Source organism: Leptodactylus fuscus, chromosome 4 (genome assembly GCF_031893055.1).
Source record: "Leptodactylus fuscus isolate aLepFus1 chromosome 4, aLepFus1.hap2, whole genome shotgun sequence".
NCBI classification, from domain to species: Eukaryota; Metazoa; Chordata; class Amphibia; order Anura; family Leptodactylidae; genus Leptodactylus; species Leptodactylus fuscus.
In genome coordinates this window covers 218,668,893-218,682,681 of record NC_134268.1, presented here as the reverse complement: position 1 = coordinate 218,682,681, position 13,789 = coordinate 218,668,893, and positions in this window count along the sequence as shown.

Here is a 13,789-nt window from a genome sequence, read left to right as displayed (position 1 = left end):
ATCTGGGAAGAAAACTCCCGCCATCACATTGCAGTGATAACTCTCAGCAGGAGACCTCCTTTGGGTCAATGGAATGGAAATGCAAAAAACACCTTAATTTTTATAAGAAATTTAGGAATTCCTACATTTTTTAAAATTTTGTTTAATCTATAGTTGAGGATTTTTGGCCAAAGCTTAGTTGTCCTACTGCGAAGGACTCATTGTGTCTACATATTACATTGTTACGACCGTCTATAGTCAGTGGAGGCCATGAAATAATCCGTATACCTTGCTGTAGACAAGGAACCATAGACTGATTGTCAGGGGTTCCAATGGCCAGGCTCTTAGCCATCAGTTCCCCACTGAGGAACCTTTGAAGAACAATAAGGCCGGAGGTCCATGTGTCGTAAATGCTGTGATTTGGCCTGCAAATATGGAATCCCATGGATGTGTTGGCTTCCTGGCTGGAGAGTCCTTCGGGATGACCCAACATTTTGTAATCTCATGAAATAACAAAGGTCGATAGGGAGTCAACGTCTTCTTGTCAGGGGGTTCCAGTGGGTGGACTGTTTGTGATAAGTTCCCTTTTGGGAAACCTTCATAGAATAACAGGGTTCTCCTCGGTGGAAAACCTCTTGAGTGGAGTTTTCCAGGATTGTAACGTTGTTTCTTAGACTATCCGTAAACATTTTCTTTGATGGGACCCAAAAATGTAATAAATTCAGTAGAAAATGATCCACTTTGTTGCCACTTACTTCATTTCCAATTGTACTGTGCCCAACAGATAATCTTTTGTTTTTTTGGTGGAGATTCCTTCTCGATGATCCTAAAATTTTGTAAACGTTTCAATGTATCCTATGTCATAACACATGCCCCTCGCTGTAGACAGGGATCTATCGGTTGATTATCCAGTGGCCAGACTCCTAACCATCACGGCTCCCCATTGGGGGACTATCGTAGAAAAACATGGTTCTCCAAGGTGGACAATCTCTTTAAAGGAGATTACATGACTGATATATTGAATCCTGGAATTAGCTAGTAATATTTCCTCTGATGGCACCCAAACATGGAATAAGTTCAGTAGATAATGACTTGTTCTGTTAACACTTGTTATGTTTGCATTGGAACTGAGCCCACCAGATGATCTTATGGTACCTTGGTTGGAGCATCTTTTGGGTTGACCCAAAATAGAATAAACTCAGTTGAAACCAATCTACTTGCTTCTCAAGGGTTTCATTGTTTGGTTTTCGGTTTGGTGGGACTCTAAATGTAATATATTTAGCCTCAAGGTTCCTCTTAGCCAATGAGATTGGTCACCTGGGAGAGTTTAGACCCAACAAAGAAATAATCCCAGTGAAAATGATATCTCTCTCTTTGTTAGTTTGGACTTGAAGGGCTCAGTTATTTTTTTGGTTCCTAGAGTGACCAGATGAGGATTCTGGCGGGACTCTCCTTTGTTGAGACCCAAAAATGTATTTTTTTATAGTTACATTGTTGCATTGTTATTTGTTACATTGCTGCTTGGTCTAAGGGCTGTGTTATCCTGCACACTGGATGATCTAATGGTCTTCTCTATGGACAGTCTTCTAGTGGAACCCAAAATGTTATATAATATCCAGTGGAAAGTTCTAAGCATCTTTGGATCTCAAGGGCTTTGTTATTCTTTCAGTTCCCACAAGGTGATCTAATGTTTGAAACCATGCAGAATATAATCTCTTCTTCTTCCTGTTGAATCTTAAAGGTTCTCTGGTCCTATTCCTGAGAAAAACAGTGGAAAATATCCCAGCAGAAAATGATCTGCTCTTTGGATCTCAAGGGGTCAACTGTTTTAACGGTTCCTGTGGCCACCAGACGATGGTCCTCTGATTGTACAACCTAAAAATCTAGAAAACCCAGTAGAGGTCTTCTTCTCTATCAGCCTGGATGTTAAGACTTTGTTTCCTCTCTGTTCCTGGTGGGACGGTCCAACCTTGCTCCCATGGTCACATTTCATGCTTTGAGCAGGTTCTCACGTTTTCGGAAGATTTGAAGCTTTGCCAGAGGTTTTGAGAAAAAAATTTCTCATACCTATTATTATGTCAACTGTCCTTATTTTTTTAACATAAATAAAAATGAATTTTAAGAAAGCAAAAAATCCTTACGAGAAATGATGTAATTATCTCCTTCCAAGACAATGAAGAGAAGAGAAACAGCCGCCCTCCAGCTGACTCGGGGAGTCTTAACCTCTTCTGAGTATACCGCTGGGTAATAGAAAGATACAAATAACATGGACACACTGAGATAAAATAAGGAAGGAGGACACAGACACGTAGACAGCCGGCCCCACCGGGGACATCATCATCAGCCCAGAATTAGAAGAACTGGACAAGGGGTGATGAAGATCAATTAGAATAGCAAAAAAATTACATAATTACAGTGGAAATTCCGTCCAAAGCCGCTCACGCGATGGACTATGGAATATGCTGCACTATATGGACGGATACAACATGGACAATGGTCCCCAAACCCTCGGAAGGTTTCTTTTACAACTACTACTCCTAATATACTTCATTAATACAGCACTAGGGTTGAGCGATGGGGATCGGAAAAGAACGGATCGCGATTGAGTAAATTTCACAATTGCGATAGGGTTCCGATTCCACCTAAAAAAGATCGGGAACAGAATTCTGATCTCAATCGCTCAACCCTTACCTGCAACTTAACTCAACTTAACTGTAACTTACCTGCACAGAACCACTGCCGCTCCCCGGAGCTCCTCTCCTCTCTCATTCACACACTGGTAGAATGCTGTGCGCACCCCCGCCTCCCTAAGCTAGTGTTACTGATGCTGGGAGTAGGCAGGGCTTGTTATGTCTTAGGAGAGTGTGGGCAGGTACAGGGGCGGGGAGAGTGATTCACTAGGGAGGCGGGGGCACGTACGGCTCTCTGCTCGCATGTGAATAAGAGAGGAGAGAAACGGACAGAGAACAAGTGCTCGGAGCTCCTGGGAGCGGCGTACACACCGGGAGGGGAGGCGGCAGCGGTTCTGTGCAGGTAACTGGAAACTACAGTGTTGGAGTCCAAAAATTTAAGCTTTCAAATTTTGGACTCCACACTGTGTAGTGAATAGGATTGTTTTTAAAATTCGATTTTCGATCATTAAAAAATCCTATTGACTTGCATAAGGATCAGAATTGGGATCGGGATTGGCTGGGAAATGATCGGAAATCGGATTTTAAACTCGATCCTGAAATCTCAAGATCGGCTCAGGACTAATCATGATTGGTACGGTAACTAAGTCCCAACCATTCTGTGGCTCTTAGTATACACTCTCATGTGGTTACCAGCACATTCATGCATGGTGGAACGGTCATGAATTTGCAGTGCAGATATAGAACAATGTACAGTGGAAAAGAGTTTCCAAAAACACATCCAAATAGAGCTAAAAAGTTCAATGTGGCGGCAGCAAAATCTAAAACAAAATCTAAAAAAATAATGTAAAATGGATTTTGCTGAGAATTTCTGCAGTGGAGAAAGTCTACCTCATGGTGATGACTTCTGCGCCTTGTTTTTGCCCTTTAGTTCTGATGCTTGGCACCTGTTCTTATTCCCAGTCTCTTGTCTCTTCGTCTACATGGCCCCCATTCTGGTTCTGCTCAGTTTCTTGTGTCAGTGGTACATATGGCTTTGTTTTATATCCTATATGTTCCCCATAGCCAATACTTTACCCCAGTTACAGAAGGAATACAACCCCTCGGTATACACTGCTCCTCCAGGACCCATATGTCAAACCTATAAAACGATAAACCAAAGTGCTTTGGGTGCCTGTCAATGGGGGCCACGTGGTGAATTTTTCGGTCCACTGTTTTCTTATGTAATTGATGTTTCTTGATATTCCTGTTTCCTTCCCATTTTCATGTATGATATCTTATTCCGTCGATGGGCCAAGTATCCGTATCCCCCAGTTATGGGCCCCGGTGCTGACATCCTATTTACGCTCATTATGTGGTTGGAAGTGCATTTTTGCGATGCGCCATCTTCTGGATTTGATTATATATAATGACCCCGCTCAGACATTGTTGTGTATTTTATGTACAGTAAATCGTATTTGAACGTATTCCAGGACATTAGAGCGCGATACGTCTTACGTTACTCCGGCTACCAGATGAAATGATACTGTGCTATTTATTAGCTGACTCTGGTTGTAAAGTTGGGGCCATTGTGGTGGAGGAGGCTGCGCATTGTATGTAGAGCCAAATCATTGTGTTTGGAAGTTCTTCAACCTCTGCACCGATCAGCCGTGAAACTCGGACTCGCGTCTGAGAAAGTCATTTCACTTTCCAAGAAATGTTATTTTGTCTTACATGGGTCCAAGGAAAATTTTCTACAAAATCCGAATCCTACAAATCAATTGTGAAGGTATCGTGCCTAGTGTTGGCTGTAGATTGTTGACCACAGACATCAGTTAGTAGATTGTTGGCCACAGACATCAGTAAGTAGATGAGTGAACTGGTTTGTGACAAGCTATTTTTTATTACAAATTTTCCAAAAATTTCAGACCTGAAATTTTTGGAATTTGCCACCCAACAATCACCATTATAATCTGAGGTATCTTTGAGGGCATACTCAACGTCCCTCCCCTGTCCTGGTTCTTTCCGAACATCTTCCAATTTCTTTTAGACTCCTGGTTGACATTATTGCACCCCACGTGAACCCTTTGGCTCAGCCACAGGCCTCAGTGGTCTCCTTGGCCCATTACCTAGGAGTCAAAAGAGACCAGAAGACAACTAAAGAGAACTATTTGTAGACCTTCCTTGGACCTCCACCTCCGTTCAGACCTTGAAAATTTTTGCAAAATGAATCTTATGAGTTTCTTCCATCTCTATTATTTAACTAATGGTTGGCCAAAAGTCATCAACCCAAAATACCACATTTGGATTGGACAATTGTAGAGGTTATTTCAATGGGAGGAGATAAATGGATTACAAGAGGAGACACAGATCGATAGCCTTGACCGGTTACACCCCTAGTAGTCAATTCTTATATAGATAGTTTATACCTCTAGGACCTCCATGTACCTCTAGGAATGTGGTAGAGACATGTGGATGTCTTCTTCGAAGTCTAAGAGAGTTGTTGCCTTGGTCATCTCCATAATTGTCAATGAGGTGGATGATGGACATGGGTGGTCTTATATGTGGCTGCTGTAAGGGGTCAGATGGTTTGGGTTCCATTGATGGCATTGGGTTGTGACTGCCAGGACTCAAGATAGCCCCGTCCAAAATTTTTCCTACTTTAAGAAAGTAGTAATATCATCTCGACCAATAGGTCCACCCTGAATCAGCTCTGCAGCCCCTGTTCCATAGCAAATTTTGGAACTGAAATGGTCTTCAAACTAGGCATGAACTTACAGACCTTAACACAAGCCCTTGGAAAAGTCTATCTCATTCTAGCTTAGCAGAGCGTCTCGGATTTAGGTGCTGACATATCTTTCCGACCAAGTAATAGACTAAAGTGATGTTACTGTACTTTATCTGGCTTTCCGGCCTCGCGCTGGCATTTACGGTCAGCCCATTACATTATATTACAGCCCATTATGTTCCTCTTATGCTCTGCACTTGGCATTGCCCAAACATGAATCACACTTGAAGACGTATAAGAGGAATCACGTGACTCTATCCCAATGATAAGGAGCCCAGTTCTTGGCTTGAATAGAAGTTTAATGGACAATTAGTCTGCGCAGCTTGTTCAGTTTTACAGGGCCCCGAGGTTTAGGGGGCCCGCTCTGGTCCCCGAGATTATGTCTATGTCTCTTAGCACCTCTTTTACTTTATATTACACATTTACTGCAGACAATCTGAAGGATTTCCCGAGTTGCTTTGTGATTGCCTGAAGCGAGCTAAAGGTGAAGCTGTAAGAGAAACACACTTGTGATGTCACAGCAGAAGAACCAGTAGAAACACACTTGTGATGTCACAGCAGAAGAACCAGTAGAAACACACTTGTGATGTCATAGTAGAAACACGCTTGTGATGTCATAGCAGAAGATCCAGTAGAAACACACTTGTGATGTCACAGCAGAAGATCCAGTAGAAACACACTTGTGATGTCACAGCAGAAGATCCAGTAGAAACACACTTGTGATGTCATAGTAGAAACACGCTTGTGATGTCATAGCAGAAGATCCAGTAGAAACACACTTGTGATGTCACAGCAGAAGATCCAGTAGAAACACACTTGTGATGTCACAGCAGAAGATCCAGTAGAAACACACTTGTGATGTCACAGCAGAAGATCTAGTAGAAACACGCTTGTGATGTCACAGCAGAAGATCTAGTAGTAGAAACAGACTTGTGATGTCACAGCAGAAGATCCAGTAGAAACACACTTGTGATGTCATAGCAGAAGATCTAGTGGAAACACACTTGTGATGTCACAGCAGAAGATCCAGTAGAAACACACTTGTGATGTCATAGTAGAAGATCTAGTAGAAACACACTTGTGATGTCACAGCAGAAGATCTAGTAGAAACACACTCGTGATGTCATAGTAGAAGATCTAGTGGAAACACACTTGTGATGTCATAGTAGAAGATCTAATAGAAGCACACTTGTGATGTCACAGCAGAAGATCCAGTAGAAACACACTTGTGATGTCACAGAAGATCCAGTAGAAACACACTTGTGATGTCATAGCAGAAGATCTAGTAGAAACACACTTGTGATGTCATAGCAGAAGATCTAGTAGAAACACACTTGTGATGTCATAGTAGAAGATCTAGTAGAAACACACTTGTTATGTTGCAGCAGATTTAGTAGAAACACACTTGTTATGTTTCAGCAGATTTAGTAGAAACACACTTGTGATGTCACAAATGTTGCTACAACTGGAACCCACTTGTGATATCACAGCAAGTTACCCGACTGAACGATGGCAGTTGTGATGTTATGTCCGGCCATCTGACAAAATGACATTTGCTATATGACAGCTGCCGGCCACATGCAATAGCGAACTAGCCCTGGTAAGGGCCCTGAGAACAGCTTATGGGCTACTTGATGTCAAACTAATTATGTGATGAGTGTCAGACATGGATCCTAGAATTATACAGAACATTTACTTTACAGCCGACACCTGGAAATAACAAAACATCCACATTTATAATGGAGGCGTTATCTGTTATTGTAACCCCTCCCCTGACTATGTCCCTAAATACGACATCGCAACTTAATTTTATGTATGGGACATCCACTAGACGCACCGCAGGAGGTAAAGAACGTAGAAGCGTCATAGCACAGGCCTCAGAGGAGACCCCGGGGCTAGGAAATTGGAAAAGACACCAGAAGAGGTGAAGCCAGAAGAGGCCCCAAGAACCTAAGACACAGGGGAAGAAGACTGGACACCCAGGAGAGGTGAGTACTTACATCTTTCTTTTGGTTTGCACCTCCACTGGGCCTCCATTTGTTAAGCTCTAGGATCAGATGAGAACCCAAAAATTTCAGGTTTGGTGGAACCCAAAATTTTTGGAAAATTAGGAAGGAACTCTGCTTGCTATGAACTGGTTTGCTAATCTACCGATCTGACAATGTATCTGAGCCGCCTGTGCTATAGATTGTCACTCCGGAATGTTCTAGATAGTCTAAATATTCTCCATTTGAGAATCCTTCCTCCGGAGCTGACTACATATCCGTAATGCAAACAATTCCCCTCTCCACGTATAATCCCAGGCGTCAATGCTCATTACACCCCATGTAGACGAGTCCGATCTGAGAAAGGTGCGAAGAGCTAATCACATAATTAGAAACAAAAATGTCTTCTCCTCGTCAACAAGCGGCGAGCTCAATATAAAGCAGAGCAGCTCATTAGACCCTGGGCCGGCGCCAGCTCGTATTCAGATGACCCAGCGTTGTCAGTAATGTTCTCCTGGGTAATGTGCAGGAGTGAGAGCGCTCAGCCCGGGACGGACAGAATGTTCCGCAAAGTCTGTGTGGATTTAACACAATCCAGCGTTAACCGTGTTTGCCCTCTGTTCACACCAGTCAGGACAGCCAAAGAAAACATTGGTTTTTGATTTTTTTTTTGCTTTGCAATAAATTTAGTTTTGGGTTAAAAAATGAAGTGAAATAGATGGATAGATAGATAGATAGATAGATAGATAGATAGGAGATAGATAGATAGATAGATAGATAGATAGATAGATAGATAGATAGATAGGAGATAGATAGATAGATAGATAGATAGATAGGAGATAGATAGATAGATAGATAGATAGATAGATAGATAGGAGATAGATAGATAGATAGATAGATAGATAGATAGGAGATAGATAGATAGGAGATAGATAGATAGATAGATAGATAGATAGATAGATAGGAGATAGATAGATAGGAGATAGATAGATAGATAGATAGATAGATAGATAGATAGATAGATAGATAGGAGATAGATAGATAGATAGATAGATAGATAGATAGATAGATAGGAGATAGATAGATAGGAGATAGATAGATAGATAGATAGATAGATAGGAGATAGATAGATAGGAGATAGATAGATAGATAGATAGATAGATAGATAGATAGACTGTGGATAACACAACAACTTCCAGTATAGAATAATTCTGTAATAATTTCACTGTCATGATAAAAACAGAATTTCATTATTTTTCTGTCTTCTGGAATATCTTTCACATCCAAAATCTTCTGGATAAATTATGAGATTGTAAAAGAGGAGCTACAAAGTCTGACATCAGTGTGAACATCGCTGAAATCTCTCCTGGCCTATAAGATATCTTTTTATGGATCATGTGACCAACTTTTTGTAAATTTTTATTGGCCATTTAAAGGAGTCCCTGGATATCGTGTTTTTTAAACCCTGTTTGGGAATTTTGAGTTAAAGGGAAATTTCCAGCCCAGAAATTTATAGCACAGAAAAGTCAGCATGCTTCCGCGGCTTCTCATGGAAATGAATGTAAAGATCTACTTCTGAGTGAGACCACGACTTGCTCTTACACCCACAGACTAAAGGGAACATTTGTCAAATTTTATGTTGTTTCTATATTTAAACCATATAATGTAAATTTAATGTAAATGAGGCGACTGCTGCAATGACAATCCCTATAGATTTGGCAATTGTCTGTCTATTATTAGGTTTAGTTGTCAGAGTGAACATTGCAGGATTTAGTCCTTTTTTTTATTTAAATATAGATAATGGAAAATTTAAAATAAAATAAAAAAATCTTATTAAATATGTTTGACACAAAAAGTTTGTTTTTAGAATAATGGCCATTTTTGGTGACCTGTTCCCTTTAAATCAACGCGATGTAATACTTCATTAGTCCACCAGGGGAGTACAGGTACAACTGGATTATTTTTTGGAGACTCTTAAAAAAAAACCTTTTTCAAAGTGTCCAATAGTCCGGAAAGATCCTGTAATCTGTAACCAAGGGCCCTATCAATATGACATGTATGTGCACCCTATAGCGGTATATACCGTACACGTGTAAATGTGAACTGGAACATTGCAGATCGTTTACAGATATCAGAATAAAAAAAGATTACAATATAGAAAAATAAAACAAAAACAGAAGAATTTCCAGAAAACTAATCACAAATGACCTGGTTTTATAGAACAACCAAACCCTAAAAGTTTTATGACTGGAAACATTGTATAAGGCAGCGCACAACATAATGGGGGCAGAACTGCCGCAACGTCCTGCACCACCCAATGTGGTTCCAATTTGCAAAATTACAAACTCATTGTAGAAGATCGGAGGGGGGGGGGGGGCAGATACTTTTCCAGAAGTTTTACATCATTACGGCACTTTTGTTTTATGGCTCGTGGTCTGAAGCGACTTTGATAAACCCGAATGGCGCGGAGATAAACACAAGATCAGCGCAACGTATGGAAATTTCCTTTCATTAAGGATTTTGGCCTTGATCCTCCCTTTGTTTCACGACGTCCCGTCCTCACCAGACGGATTCGCTTTGGGCTTCTGACAACAAACGGCTGGTAGAGAAGACCGAGAGGACAGAAGTCTTCACACCTACTATCACTGATGGAATCTGGATCGGCTGGGATCGATTATAGCCAGGGATTGTGGGAGATTAAGAAAAGGGACTACTTTTTATTTTTTCGCAAACAGCGCCACTTATGTCCACTGGATGTGTCTGGTACTGCAGCTCAGTAAAAAGGAATCAGTGTCCAGTCAGTGCTCGGAGGATGTGATGGATATTACACCTCAACACCATAAAGTATCGCCACACTTATCCATAGGCTGGATTACGTATTACAGCTCAGCTCCAAAAAGCACTGCTACAATTTAGCCCCATTAAACAGCGCCTCTCTTGTACATATGTTGTGACTGGTATTACAACTTAGATACATGAAATAACGTCACTCTTGTGCATTGCCTTAATCTGGTACTGCAGCTCAGTCCCATGTAAAAGTGTCACTCTTGCATTATGGAATAGCTATAGGCTTTGTCTGGAATTGCAGCTCATTCCAAGAGCAAGCCCCCTAAGTAAATAGCAGACCCCAGATCAGTCCCCTAAACTAATACAGACCCCAGACCAGACCTCTAAACTAATACAGACCCCAGACCAGACCCCTAAACTAATACAGACCCCAGACCAGACCTCTAAACTAATACAGACCCCAGACCAGACCCCTAAACTAATATAGACCCCAGACCAGACCCCTAAACTAATACAGACCCCAGACCAGACCCCTAAACTAATACAGACCCCAGACCAGACCCCTAAACTAATACAGACCCCAGACCAGACCTCTAAACTAATACAGACCCCAGACCAGACCCCTAAACTAATACAGACCCCAGACCAGACCCCTAAACTAATACAGACCCCAGACCAGACCTCTAAACTAATACAGACCCCAGACCAGACCCCTAAACTAATACAGACCCCAGACCAGAGCCCTAAACTAATACAGACCCAGACCAGACCCCTAAACTAATACAGACCCCAGACTAGACCCCTAAACTAATACAGACCCCAGACCAGACCCCTAAACTAATACAGACCCCAGACCAGACCCCTAAACTAATACAGACCCCAGACCAGACCCCTAAACTAATACAGACCCCAGACCAGACCCCTAAACTAACACAGACCCCAGACCAGACCCCTAAACTAATACAGACCCCAGACCAGACCCCTAAACTAATACAGACCCCAGACCAGACCCCTAAACTAATCCAGACCAGACCCCTAAACTAATCCAGACCCCAGACCAGACCTATAAACTAACACAGACCCCAGACCAGACCCCTAAACTAATACAGACCCCAGACCAGACCCCTAAACTAATACAGACCCCAGACCAGACCCCTAAACTAATACAGACCCCAGACCAGACCCCTAAACTAATACAGACCCCAGACCAGACCCCTAAACTAATACAGACCCCAGACCAGACCCCTAAACTAATACAGACCAGACCAGACCCTCTAAATATATACCCTTACTCACTAAATCAATATACACCTTGTATCAGACATACAGATGTGCAACATATTCCAGCCCTGGTATCAGGCTGTTGTTTGCAGCGGAGTGTGGAGAGAGCTGTGAGTACAGGGAGAGGTGAGTATCTACAGTCAGGTAAGTGACCCTTGCGGGCTTTGTCACCAGATGAGATAGCTGCAGCCATATTACTATGTACAGTAGCTCAGTGTCGGGGATGTATATTGTGTCCTAGTCCAGGCCAGCAGCCTCGTCTCCGTCACAGGTAATTGACCGGTCCACTTTAATATTTCTGTTGGTCGTTGCTGTAAATGGATCCCTGTCAGCTGCCGCCCATTAATCGGCCGCTGTGATGTTTCTGTGACCACAACAATCCTGTGGTTTTCTCTGCCAATCACAATCAGCTCATTCGCGTCTCATGTGGCCCATTTACCATGTCAGAGTGCAGTTCACTTCTCGTCTCCCGGTCCGATCCTGCACTGAGACGTGAATCTGTTTATTACAAGACACATCATATAATTAGAATAATACAATAACTGCTATATATTATTCATTTCTTAAAGGGACGTGCCAGCAAATCTGAAAGCATGTCTTCAGCCTAGTGCAGGGAGTGAATCGTGGCACAAGGATGCTGACCTCTGAACCTGCCTGACCTGACCTGTGCCTGGACCTCTGACTTTGTACACGCTCCACCAGTCCTGACCTCATCCTGTACCTGACCACTCTGTAACCTTATATTGTACAAGTGTTCTGCATATTGTGTATAGAATTTGGTGTCCAAAGCTGAACCTCTCTATATCTTTAGGGTTGGATAGTTTTTGCATTTTATGAATTCAGTGACTTACAGGGGACCCAGCTTATTTTATTCCTGTTCTGTTACTTGCAGAAATGCCAGGAGTTACAATAAGTAGAGCGATGGATGGATCTCCAGTACTAGTAGGTGCCCTTCTTTCCTATGCCGCTTGTATAAATGCAGAAGAACGGGCGGCTTTGGCCATCATGAAACCAGTGCAATTATTTGGGGCCCCAGGGATCAGGAGGGCCCTGCAGTGATGGTGGCATTATGGCTTGTAACAACTAAATCAGCTGTTACCTATTGGATTATTCCAATAGATATTGGCCAATATTTATCTCACCTGCCCCTGCGCTCTTTGTCGGCCTCCACATTATGTCTGGACATTGAACTCTGTGTGTGGCCAGTAAAGGGGGCAGTATACTGTGTGGGAGCTGCTAAAGTGTCAATGTATAGCATGGGGCCAAAATAAGGGGTATTGCACAGTGTGGGGGCTAAAAGAGGGTGCAATATACAGTGTGGGGGCCAAAATAAGGGGTATTGTACAGTGTGGGGGCTAATAGAGGGTGCAATATACAGTCTGGGGGTCAAAAATGGGGCTATAAACATGGTGGGGACCAATAAAGGAGACAACAAAACTGATGGCAATATAAAGTATTTGGGGGCCAAAAATGGGGCAATATACTGAGTGGGATCTGATAAAGTGGCAATGTACAGCATGGGGCCAGAATAGGGGGTATTGTACAGTGTGGGGGCTAAAAATGGGGCAATAAAACATGGTGGGGGCCAAAAAAGGAGACACTGTAAAGTGTGGGAGCTAAAAGTGATGGCAATATAAAGTGTTTGGGGGGCGAAAAAGGGGGCAGTACACTGTGTGGGAGCTGCTAAAGTGTCAATGTATAGCATGGGGCCAAAATAAGGGGTATTGTACAGTGTGGGGGCTAAAAGAGGGTGCAATATACAGTGTGGGGGCCAAAAATGGGGCTATAAACATGGTGGGGACCAAAAAAGGAGACAATGTACAGCGTGGGGGCCAAAAGTGATGACAATATAAAGTGTTTGGGGGCCAAAATGGGGGCAGTATACTGTTTGGGAGCTGGTAAAGTGTCAATGTATAGCATGGGGCCAAAATAGGGGGTATTGTACAGTGTGGGGGCTAAAAATGGGGCAATAAAACATGGTGGGGGCCAAAAAAGGAGACACTGTAAAGTGTGGGAGCCAAAAGTGATGGCAATATAAAGTGTTTGGGGGGCGAAAAAGGGGGCAATATACTGTGTGGGGGCCAAAAATTGGGTAATATACAGTGTGAGGGCCAAAAAAGAATACAATGTACAGCGTGGGGACCAAAAGTGTTGGCATTATAAAGTGTTGGGGGGCCAAAAATGGGGCAATATATTGTGTGGGAGCCAGTAAAGTGGCAGTGTACAGCATAGGGCCAAAATAGTGGATATTGTACAGTGTAGGGGCCAAAAATGAGCAATCAACAGTGTGGGGGCTAAACGTGATGGCAATATAGAGTGTTGGGGGCCAAAAAGAGGGCAATATACTACAGTATGTGGGA